This window comes from Coregonus clupeaformis, chromosome 10 (assembly GCF_020615455.1).
Source record: "Coregonus clupeaformis isolate EN_2021a chromosome 10, ASM2061545v1, whole genome shotgun sequence".
Taxonomy (NCBI): domain Eukaryota; kingdom Metazoa; phylum Chordata; class Actinopteri; order Salmoniformes; family Salmonidae; genus Coregonus; species Coregonus clupeaformis.
In genome coordinates this window covers 32,214,539-32,227,865 of record NC_059201.1, presented here as the reverse complement: position 1 = coordinate 32,227,865, position 13,327 = coordinate 32,214,539, and positions in this window count along the sequence as shown.

Below are 13,327 nucleotides of genomic sequence, written 5' to 3'. Positions count from 1 at the left end.
TTAATGGCACAGGCAGGGAGCCCAGCCAACAGCGAGTTGCAGTAATCCAGACGGGAGATGACAAGTGCCTGGATTAGGACCTGTGCCGCTTCCTGTGTAAGGCAGGGTCGTACTCTCCGAATGTTGTAGAGCATGAACCTATAGGATCGGGTCACCGCCTTGATGTTAGCAGAGAACGACAGGGTGTTGTCCAGGGTCACGCCAAGGCTCTTCGCACTCTGGGAGGAGGACACAACGGAGTTGTCAACTGTGATGGCGAGATCATGGAACGGGCAGTCCTTCCCCGGGAGGAAGAGCAGCTCCGTCTTGCCAAGGTTCAGCTTGAGGTGGTGATCCGTCATCCATACTGATATGTCTGCCAGACATGCAGAGATGCGATTCGCCACCTGGTTATCAGAAGGGGGAAAGGAGAACAGCATGTTCTCCCATGCTGAGCTGTGTGTCTACAGGAAACACATCATCCTCAGACCTAATTCAATTTGATCCACGGAATTCAATTTATCGTCGTATTTTATATCAATATGACAGGAATTAGTGACAATTTCGTTCATTTTTTTATTAATCGTACTTCACTCCAGTAGGCAAAGAAAATAGATGGAGAGAAAGAAGAGGGGGAAAGGAATAAAGAAGGGAGGAATGAAGGGAAGAATAACTCTCAGCTTGACATCAGGCCTGCCGTGCTGCCGAGTCATGTGTCCCTACAGAGAAGGGTGAAAGTGTGCCTTGGAGCTTGCAGCCCTTGCATCTAATGAAGATAAAACAGACATGCTATGAGCGCTGTCTGCCCTGATGACCATCATTACTGGAGCTAAATTGGTCACTTTTAGATTTATCAGGAAGGGAGAGAAGCTACTTCATGGGAGGGATTTCATCCACAAGTTAGGATGTTTTGAAATTTCCACCACTGTAATACCTCTTACACACTACGGGACTGATCTGAAGAGAACTATCCCAAGCCATTCCTCAGTGAGCACTATACCACAATAAGATATAGAGTACATGACAACTGTCTGTAAGGAGATGTTCAAGTGTCTGCAATGTTTTGGTGCCTACATGATGTTCAACATGCTTTGCCTGTTGAGTCTCACTAGCAGCTCAGCTTCAGTTTTTGTAGTTCGATACGCAGCACCAGAGGGGAATAAGCATGTTTAATTATGCATCTGAGAATGATCATATTAGCATATAAAATGTGGGTGAGTAGTAGTCCTCTTCTCTGTTGCAATAAAACCCGGTCACTGTTGGTACAGTATGTCTCATTAGTGCTATTCCCACAGCTGGATGTGGGCTTACAAGATGGCTGACGTGACTCTCTAATTAGCTTCGCTGGTACCCCTCCTCCCTCTGCGAGACCCATGTTAGCCTTCACTACCAGGACGAGCCTTTGCTTTACCATGCAGGGGGTTGGCAATATTGATTGTGGTTGTGTTTCTTTAATTATACATTCCCTTTGTGCTGTGCAGCAGGCAGTTTCTGAGGTTGTTGCTGGCTGTGCTGTGCAGGGTTCTCTGTGAGACTGTATTGATCAAGCAGAGGCTAACATTGGGGAACCAGTAACCTTGGGATTTTGAATGAAGAGAGAATAGGGGACCTCCGCGTGCAGTCAGGCGTAGGTCTTGAGATGTTCAACATTGCTGCACTGTTTGACTAGTGTTCCCAGTCTGCAGACAGACATTCCTTATAAATTGTTTACGGACTGAATATTTTTGACTGCTTCGCTTTTTGGCTTCTTTCGCTTCCAACTGTGATTCTCTCTCAGACAGTGATGCCTTTCTTTCTGTGCTGCACTCACAACTTTGTTAGCAGGGCAGTGATGTGCCACCATCCCCATGTGTCTTCCTACTGATGGAGGGTGCTGATGGGGGCATGAAGGACCCTAGTGACTGGTCACGCAGGACAAGTTTGGCTTTTGAAGGTGGGGGAGATATAGTTCAGAGGGTGAAGGTGGAAGGGGAGGGAGGGGGGTTAAGAGGGCAGATGGAGAGTCAGGAGTGGGTGCTGTAAACAACTCTGGGTGAGCTACCTTTTCAGCCAGGGTGTCGGTGTCTCCACACAACATGCAAGCGTTTATTTAGCACCAGGCAACAAGTTGTAGGGAAACCCGATCTCCTTACCAACAGCGGTCCGCTGCTCCTTCACATACGGCCAACGTGGCCTCCACGATGTCTCCCCGGTCTCTCCTCATACGTACTCCTCTGTTGAGTGACGATTATAGCCCACCACTAATGCACTTCAAGCAGAGCCAAGTCGCCAGCTCTCATATTACACAGGACGAGCACTACCCTGTCAATGACAGCCTATGGGCAGATGCGGAGCTCGGCGTGAATTTGTAAGGGGATCATCAGTTTCTTTCCCAGTATGCCCAGGACAAAGGGAAGCCGCCGTGGGTCTGCTTGCTCGATATTTTACACCTATAGCACAACGAGTTCAGGAGGAGCCTCCGAGTTACACACCAGTAAACCCACTGATTTGATTAAGAAAATACATACAGTTGAAGTTTACATACACTTAGGGTGGAGTCATTAAAACTCGTTGTCACGTTCGTTAACGGAAGATACGGACCAAAGCGCAGCGTGATAAGCGTACATTTTATTAAGTACTTAACATGACACAAAACAACAAACAAACGATACGTGAAGTCCTAGGTTACTCAAAACAAACCTTTACGGAACAAGATCCCACACCGACTAGTGCCAAACAGGCTGCCTAAGTATGGTCCCCAATCAGAGACAACGAGATACAGCTGCTTCTGATTGGGAACCACCCTGGCCAACATAGATCTAAACGATCTAGCATATCAACATAGAAAATATAACACAGAAACTACACACCCTGGCTCAACATTTCAGAGTCCCCAGAGCCAGGGCGTGACAGTACCCCCCAAAGGCGCGGACTGCGACCGCTCCACACAAACACAACAGGGTAGGGGCCGGGTGGGCATTCCTCCTCGGAGGCGGATCCGGCTCCGGGCGTGACCACCACTTTCTCTCCACCTCCCCATTGCGCCCCTGATCTGGTCTGGCACCGCTGACTGGAGCTGGACCCGACGACGGTGGATCAAACCGTACAGGCTCCGGACTGGAGCCGCTGGCCGGAGCTGGACTGGACACCGGTGGAGCGGATTGTTCTGGCTCCGGAGTGGATCCGCTGACTGGAGTTGGACCGGATCCCGGTGGAGCGGATTGCTCTGGCTCCGGAGTGGAGCAGCTGACCGGTGCCGACCAGGCACCGGTGGAACAGGCACGGGCCGTGCCGGACTGGACACACGCACCACTGGCTAGTGCGGGGAGCAGGAACGGGCGGACCGGGCTGACGACGCCGCACCATTGGCTTGGTGCGGGGAGCAGGAACGGGCCGGACCGGGCTGACGACGCGCACCACTGGCTTGGTGCGGGGAGCAGGAACGGGCCGGACCGGGCTGACGACGCGCACCACTGGCTTGGTGCGAGGGTCAGGAACAGGCCGGACCGGGCTGGCGACGCGCACCACTGTCTTGGTGCGAGGGGCAGGAACAGGCCGGACCGGGCTGGCGACGCGCATCACTGGCTTGGTGCGAGGGGCAGGAACAGGCCGGACCGGGCTGGCGACGCGCACCACTGGCTTGGCGCGAGGGGCAGGAACAGGCCGGACCGGGCTGGCGACGCGCACCACTGGCTTGGCGCGAGGGGCAGGAACAGGCCGGACCGGGCTGGCGACGCGCACCACTGGCTTGGCGCGAGGGGCAGGAACAGGCCGGACCGGGCTGGCGACGCGCACCACTGGCTTGGCGCGAGGGACAGGAACAGGCCGGACCGGGCTGGCGACGCGCACCACTGGCTTGGCGCGAGGGACAGGAACAGGCCGGACCGGACTGGGAACACGAACCACTGGCTTGGTGCGGGGAGCAGGAACAGGCCGGGCTGGACTGGGAACACGCACCACTGGCTTGGTGCGGGGAGCCAGAACAGGCCGGACCGGGCTGGCGACGCGCACCACTGGCTTGGTGCGAGGGGCAGGAACAGGCCGGACCGGGCTGGCGACGCGCACCACTGGCTTGGTGCGAGGGACAGGAACAGGCCGGACCGGGCTGGGAACACGCACCCCTGGCTTAGTGCGAGGAGCAGGAACGGGTCGGGCCGTACTGGGAACACACACCACTAACTTAGTGCGGGGAGCAGGAAAGGGCCGGACCGTACTGGGAACACACACCACTGGCTTAGTGCGGGGATCAGGAACGGGCCGGACCGGACTGGTGACACACACCACTTGCTTGGTGCGAGGAGCGGGACTGGGTTTCCTTATAAACCTCCGCTCCTTCTGCTGCTTAACCAGTTCCTCTCGCCGTGCCTCTACACTCTCCCTCTCCCTTAACGCCTCTTGTAGCTTCTCCCTCCGACCAATTAACTCCTGCTCCCTCTGGACCAATAGCCCCCGTAACCTGGTGGCCTCCTCTCCTAGTCTGCAGATTTGCCCTGTAGCTGCCTCCTGCTGCCCCGTCGTCCACGCCGTGTGCCCCCCCCAAACATTTTCTTGGGGTTGCCTCTCGCGTGTCCGTCGTCGGCACGGTTGGTGCCGTTTCTCCTCTCCTGCCTGGGCATTTACCTTTGCCCATGGCCCTTTCCCCGCGAATATCTCCTCCCATGACCACCATTTGCCCACCTGAGACATCGCTATCTTCTCCTCCTGGGCACGCTGCTTGGTCCTCTTTTGGTGGGATCTTCTGTCACGTTCGTTAACGGAAGATACGGACCAAGGCGCAGCGTGATAAGCATACATTTTATTAAGTACTTAACACGACACAAAACAACAAACAAACGATACGTGAAGTCCTAGGTTACTCAAAACAAACCTTTACGGAACAAGATCCCACACCGACTAGTGCCATACAGGCTGCCTAAGTATGGTCCCCAATCAGAGACAACGAGATACAGCTGCCTCTGATTGGGAACCACCCTGGCCAACATAGATCTAAACGATCTAGCACATCAACATAGAAAATATAACACAGAAACTACACACCCTGGCTCAACATTTCAGAGTCCCCAGAGCCAGGACGTGACACTCGTTTTTCAACCACTCCACAAATTTCTTGTTAACAAACTATATTTTGTCGGTTAGGACATCTACTTTGTGCATGACACAAGTAATTTTTCCAACAATTGCTTACAGACAGATTATTTCACTTATAATTCACTGTATCACAATTCCAGTGGGTCAGAAGTTTACATACACTAAGTTGACTGTGCCTTTAAACAGCTTGGAAAATTCCAGAAAATGATGTCATGGCTTTAGAAGCTATTGATAGGCTAATTGACATAATTTGAGTCAATTGGAGGTGTACCTGTGAATGTATTTCAAGGCCTACCTTCAAACTCAGTGCCTCTTTGCTTGACATCATAGGAAAAGACCTCCACAAGTCTGGCTCATCCTTGGGAGCAATTTCCAAATGCCTGAAGGTACCACATTCATCTGTACAAACAATAGTACGCAAGTATAAACACCATGGGACCACGCTGCTGTCATACCGCTCAGGAAGAAGACGCGTTCTGTCTCCTAGAGATGAATGTACTTTGGTGCGAAAAGTGCAAATCAATCCCAGAACAACAGCAAAGGACCTATAATAATATGCCATTTAGCAGACGCTTTTATCCAAAGCGACTTACAGTCATGCGTGCATACATTTCTTTTTGTGTATGGGTGGTCCCGGGGATCGAACCCACTACCTTGGCGTTACAAGCACCGTGCTCTACCAGCTGAGCTACAGAGGACCACCTTGTGAAGATGCTGGAGGAAACAGGTACAAAATTATCTATATCCACAGTAAAACGAGTCCTAAATCGACATAACCTGAAAGGCCGCTCAGCAAGGAAGAAGCCACTGCTCCAAAACCGCCATAAAAAAGCCAGACTACGGTTTGCAACTACACATGGGGACAAAGATTGTACTTTTTGGAGAAATGTCCTCTGGTCTGATGAAACAAAAATAGAACTGTTTGGCCATAATGACCATCATTATGTTTGGAGGAAAAACGGGGACTTGCAAGCCGAAGAACACCATCCCAACCGTGAAGCATGGGGGTGGCAGCATCATGCTGTGGGGGTGCTTTGCTGCAGGAGGGACTGGTGCACTTCACAAAATCGATGGCATCATGAGGAAGGAAAATGATGTGAATATATTGAAGCAACATCTCAAGACATCAGTCAGGAAGTTAAAGGTTTGTCGCAAATGAGTCTTCCAAATGGACAATGACCCCAAGCATGCTTCCAAAGTTGTGGCAAAATGGCTTAAGGACAACAAAGTCAAGGTTTTGGAGTGGCCATCACAAAGCCCTGACCTCAATCCTATAGAACATTTGTAGGCAGAACTGAAAAAGCGTGTGCGAGCAAGAAGGACTACAAACCTGACTCAGTTACATCAGCTCTGTCAGGTGAAATGGGCCAAAATTCCCCCAACTTATTGTGGGAAGCTTGTGGAAGGCTACCTGAAACGTTTGACCCAAGTTAAACAATTTAAAGGCAATGCTACCAAATACTAATTGTGTTTTAGAACTTCTGACCTACTGGGAATGTGATGAATCAAATAAAAGCTGAAATAAATAATTATCTCTACAGGCCTCCTGTAGCTCAGTTGGTAGAGCATGGTGCTTGCAACGCCAGGGTTGTGGGTTCGTTTCCCACGGGGGGCCAGTATGAAAAATGTATGCACTCACTAACTGTAAGTCGCTCTGGATAAGAGTGTCTGCTAATTGACTAAAATGTAAAAATTATTATTCTGACATTTCACATTCTTAAAATAAAGTGGTGATCCTAACTGATGTAATTTCTACTAGGATTAAATGTCAGGAATTGTGAAAAACTGAGTTTAAATGTATTTGGCTAAGGTGTATGTAAACTTCCGACTTCAACTGTACGTGTAGTCTGTTCTCTTTACTCCTTATTAGAGACTAAAATAAGTGGCTGAGAGCTTCACTTTTTATCTTTGATGACTGTGCACATAACTTGGGGTGGCACTGCCTGGAACCAAACTGGGGGAAGCTGGCAAAGCATTGTTTAGCAATGAAAAACAAACTGATCTTGGGCAGACTATTTTTTCATGGCTGTTCACGGTATGCTGTCAGGCACCTTTCCTATGACCTGTTTATGTCTCTCATAGAACCTAAGAGAGAGAAACATTTCCGAGCGGAAATGGAGGAAAACTAGACTCCCTGCGGACCTGTCATCGTTTCACACCCTCCTCTCTAAATTTTCTTCCTCTGTTTCTGCTGCTAAAGCCACTTTTTACCACTCTACATTTCAAGCCTCTGCCTCTAACCCTAGGAAGCTCTTTGCCACATTCTCCTCCCTGCTGAATCCTCCTCCTCCTCCCCCTCCCTCCTCCCTCTCTGTGGATGACTTCGTCAACCATTTTGAAAAGAAGGTTGACGACATCCGATCCTCATTTATTAAGTCAAATGACACTGCTGGTCCTGCTCACAATGCCCTACCCAATGCTTTGACTTCTTTCTCCCCTCTCTCTCCAGATGAAATCTTGTGACTTGTGATGGCCGCCCAACAACCTGCCCGCTTGACCCTATCCCCTCCTCTCTTCTCCAGACCATTTCCGGAGACCTTCTCCCTTACCTCACCTCGCTCATCAACTCATCCTTGACCGCTGGCTATGTCCCTTCCGTCTTCAAGAGAGCGAGAGTTGCACCCCTCCTCAAAAAACCTATACTCGATGTCAAAAACTACAGACCAGTATCCCTTCTTTCTTTTCTCTCCAAAACTCTTGAGCGTGCTGTCTCTAACCAACTCTCCTGCTATCTCTCTCAGAATGACCTTCTTGATCCAAACCAGTCAGGTTTCAAGACTGGTCATTCAACTGAGACTGCTCTTCTCTGTGTCACGGAGGCTCTCCGCACTGCTAAAGCTAACTCTCTCTCCTCTGCTCTTATCCTTCTAGACCTATCTGCTGCCTTTGATACTGTGAACCATCAGATCCTCCTCTCCACCCTCTCCGAATTGGGTATCTCCGGCGCTGCTCACTCTTGGATTGCGTCCTACTTGACAGGTCGCTCCTACCAGGTGGCGTGGCGAGAATCTGTCTCCGCACCACGTGCTCTCACCACAGGTCCTAATCCAGGCACTTGTCATCTCCCGTCTGGATTACTGCAACTCGCTGTTGGCTGGGCTCCCTGCCTGTGCCATTAAACCCCTACAACTTATCCAGAACGCTGCAGCCCGTCTGGTGTTCAAACTTCCCAAGTTCTCTCATGTCACCCCACTCCTCTGCACACTCCACTGGCTTTCAGTTGAAGCTCGCATCTACTACAAAACCATGGTGCTTGCCTACGGAGCTGTGAGGGGAACGGCACCTCCTTACCTTCAGGCTCTGATCAGACCCTACACCCAAACGAGGGCACTATGTTCATCCATCTCTGGCCTGCTAGCCCCCCTACCTCTACGGAAGCACAGTTCCCGCTCAGCCCAGTCAAAGCTATTCGCTGCTCTGGCACCCCAATGGTGGAACAAGCTCCCCCACGACGCCAGGACAGTGGAGTCACTGACCACCTTCCGGAGACACTTGAAACCCTACCTCTTTAAGGAATACCTGGAATAGTATAACAGTAATCCTTCTACCTCCCCCCCTCCTCCACCCCCCCATAAAAAAAAGGAGAAGAAAAAGGGTGGTTGTCCCACTGGCTATCCTATGTTGAATACACCAATTTGTAAGTCGCTCTGGATAAGAGCGTCTGCTAAATGACTTAAATGTAAATGTAAACCCCTATATTACGCACAATGACAGGTCATGCCTCTAAATACATTGACTTTGTGATTACTTTGCGAACCGTGAAGCGGTTACAACAAAGCTGGTGTTAGCTTAGCTAGCTGTCAGTTGGAAAAAGGACAGTACCCACATCTGGAGTGTGCTGAGACAGTCTCACAGCTTATTAGGAAGCTGACATTGATTAGAAATGATCTGCCGAGTATAACAGGGGTAAACTCTGGGAGAGTGTTTGGTATGGCATGTCTGATCTCATGCAGGAGCCCTGCCTACGCACATGGTCTAATTATGGGAACAGGCATCTTAACAATTTCCCTGGGTCTCTTTTTCCAGACAACAACCAGAGGTGATCACAGAGCTGAATACTTCACTGTTTTCAATCACCATTAGATGTATCAGGTCAGGGTTATTGCGGTTGCCCAAATGGACCCAAATGTTTTCGCCTTAATGGACTTTATAGAAAGGAAATGGATTGACCCAGAGGAACAGTGAATGTGACCTGTTGTTCTAAGCAGTGTGTCCAGATAGTGTGTGATCTATGACAGGGTCATCAGTGTGAGATACACTTGGTTTCTTTATGTGTGGGGTTAAAGAAGGTCCTCCTACAGTATCTCCCAGATATATACACAATAACTTCATAAGCAAGAGTTAGGGTGGATACATTAATTCAAACTGACTTATTTGGATTGCTTTATCATTCTGCCATGTTTTAAATTATTTTTGTGAGTTGTAGGTCTACAGTATTTCAAACTACATTAATATTTTGCTGGGCTATGTTGTAAGCTACAGGATCTAGAGATTGAAGTTTCTTCTCAGCAACTCAAGAGGCTCATAGCTTCCCAGCCACCAGGCTTGGCCATAGAGTCATGTCACTTCCATCAGAGCTGTGATGTTCCCCTACAGATAACCTTCACCTCATCAGTCATCTTACCGGGAGGAGTGATGTGCCCATAGTGGCTCTATTTTCACCTCATGGTCCAGTCACAGACAAACAACCCACAGATTTTGCAAGGATACCTGATACAATCCAGGCTTTTAACAGATCATTTACAACAACCAGTTGTCTGTGGAGAAACAACAGGCATCTAGGTAGCCTAGATCAGAACAGGTAAAAAGTGAACTGTCATGTTGAAATAATATTAGTCATATCGGGTGTGATTTTCTGAACCAAGTGAATTGTATAATGCCAAACAGCACATGACTCAAGTCAATTGATCATAAGTCAGTTGATCATATCATGTCCAAGGGCTCCTCTATATGAGCAAAAGGTTTGTATTTTAGAAACCAGGTCGAAGTCGGGCCATACCTTCTGTCAGTCCTGGTCAGCAATGTGGTTAGAATCATTGGGACAGGACAGCTATACTTATAGGCCTTCCAAATTAAGTCATGTGAAGCCTAAACCTTGTGCGTGACCCGTTTGGACAGAAGTTCTGTGTGGGTAGGGGCACTCCAACCCATTCACTGATAAAACCATCTAAACAAGAGGCAGATGAGATGGTATCTCTTTGAGGCCCCAACTCCCAGCTTTCCCACAGTGGTGATAAGCTCCACTCCACACATGCAGGGTAATATGTGTTCCTGGATCTAGGTCTACAGGACTACACACTTTACTGGTCCAGTATTGCAGAGAAAAGGAGAACCGAGGAATAATCGAGAAAAGCTCATTTGGTATTATCATGGTAGAAAATAGAGGAAATGTATGTTTGCACAATATTTGTTTATCTAATACGTGAGACATCATACATGTCATTCTTAGTGCTTATTGACATGCCAGTAGAGTGAGACTGGTCCATGAATACCAAAACAGTAGAAAGCTATGGACAGTCATGAAAGCCCCTTGGGCCACATGCCATAAGACGTGTAGATACAGCCCACAAGCAATCAAGCAGATCTAACTCAGATACCCCCATTCCCCTCCATGGGACTACAGAGACTTTCCCAGCAGCCACTTGATATTCCGTGCAAAGATGTTGTGCAGAGAACTGATAGCTCGGTCCACAGCCACGGCAGCCTCTCCCTGCTTCTGTCAGGTATTGTCTAGCTTTTGTTTTGAAGTGGAGAGATAAGGCTTTAGAAAGGGAGAGACGGGCTACCCCCAAACGAGACAACTATAAAATTAGTTATATTGCGATAAACTAAAATTATGAAAGTGCTATGGCTTTCTAATGCAGGTTATCAGCAGGGATGAAGAGGCTGTCTGAGAGCCCTGCACAGAGTAGACATGCAGGTAATTATCAGGGCATGATAGGTTTAAACACCTCCCACCCTGGTGACATGCAACGCACTGGGGATGAGCCCTGCCCTGCTGTCTTACAACACATACACGCACACACACGCACACGCACGCATTCTTATTTTAAGCCTTGAGACATGGATTGTGTATGTGTGCCATTCAGAGGGTGAATTGGCAAGACAAATATTTAAGTGCCTTACGAATGTGTATATTAGTAGGTGCCAGGCGCACCGGTTTGTGTCATGGAAAGCTGCTGGGTTTTTCACGTCCAACAGTTTTCCGTGTGTATCAAGAATGGTCCACCACCCAAAGGAAATCCAGCCAACTGTGCATTGGAGTCAACATGGGCCAGCATCCTTGTGGAACACTTTCGACACCTTGTTGAGTCCATGCCCCGAGAAATTGAGGCTGTTCTGGGGGCAAAAGGGGTGGGGGTTGCAACTCAATATTAGGAAGGTGTTCTTAATGTTTGGTAAACTCAGTGTATATTATTATTATTATATTATAAGTACGATAAATATAAAGACTGATTCCCTATATATGATGAGGTCATGAAAAGGCTGGGAACTCAGACAGCCTGTCTGGTAGTCAATGTGCAGGGGGACACAACACAGCTGGTCAGTGTGTTAGTACAGCACTCCAACTCCAGCACTGCTGCTCCTGCCTCATTCCTCATGTGTACAGCTGTGTGACACCAGCCAGGAGTAAGAGTGGCCAGCTCAAGACAAATGATATAACCACTCACTGTAGGGACGTCTACCACTGTTGCTACCCAGACACCTTGTATCGAGGGCTTTGTATCATGAGCCAAGTGGACACATTCCACATGACTTTACATCGACTCGTAATGCTGAGCAGTTACTGAGGTCGACCCCAGTAAGCTTGTTTTATTCTGACTTTAGCTCACTCTATGCTATCCTAAGAAGCCCCTTCGGATCAGTTAGCTTCTACAGTGCCTTCAGAAAGTATTCACACCCCTTGACTTTTTCCACATTTTGTTGTGTTACAGCCTGAATTTAAAATTGATTTGCACACAATACCCCATAATGTCAAAGTGGAATTATGTTTTTTGACATTTAGCAAATTAAAAATGAAAAGCTGAAATGTCTTCAGTCAATAAGTATTCAACCCCTTCGTTATGGCAAGCCTAAATAAGTTCAGGTGTAAAAATGTACTTAACAAGTCACATAATAAGTTACATGGACTCATTCTGTGTGCAATAACAGGGTTTACAATTATTTTTGAATGACTGCCTCATCTCTGTACCCCACACATACAATTATCTGAAGGTCCCTCAGTCGAGTAGTGAATTTCAAACACAGATTCAACCACAAAGACCAGGGATGTTTTCCAATGCCTCACAAAGAAGGGCAGTGATTGGTAGATGGGTAAAAAATAAATAATAATAAAGCAGACATTGAATATACTGTACCTTTGAGCATGGTGAAGTTATGAATTACACTTTGGATGGTGTATCAATACACCCAGTCACTACAAAGATACAGGCGTCCTTCCTAAATCAGTTGCTGGAGAGGAAGGAAACCGCTCAGGGATTTCACCATGAGGCCAATGGTGACTTTAAAACAGTTACACAGTTTAATGGCTGTAATAGGAGAAAACTGAGGATGGATCACCAACATTTTAGTTACTCCACAATACTAACCCAGAGTGAAAAGAAGGAAGCCTGTACAGAATACAAATATTCTAAAACATGCATCCTGTTTGCAACTGTGACACTCTGGCTCCATGGACTTTGATATTTGAGCCAGGGTTGTTCATTGTCATTGGTTTGGGTGTATTTCATTTGGTGGTGTTGGGGATGGGTGAGTTTCATTTTGTTTGTGTCTAGTGGTGATTGGTCTATGACTCCCAATCGGAGGTAACGAGTGTCAGCTGTCGGCTCGTTATCTCTGATTGGGAGCCATATATATTCTGTGTGTTTTCTCCTTTGTTTTGTGGGTTATTGTTCCAGTGTTGTATGTTCTGTCGGTGTCACAGAGGACTTCACGTATCGTCATTTGTTGTTTTTTCGTGGTTGCTTTAATTAAATAAAGTCATCATGTTCACTCCACGCGCTGCGTATTGGTCCGCTCCTTCAGACGATCGTGACAGAATAACCCACCAAAAAAGGACCAAGCAGCGCGTCCAGGAGCAAAGGGTCTGGACATGGGAGGAACTGTTGGACGGTAAAGGGTCCTGGACGTGGGAAGAAATCCTGGACGGCATGGATCGCCGTCCATGGAGCGAAACAGAGGAGAGGCGACGGAGAGAGGAGCAACGGCGTCGGCAGAGCCAACGTCGGAAGGACGAGAGGCAACCCCAAGAAATTTTTTGGGGGCACATGGCTTGGGCGAC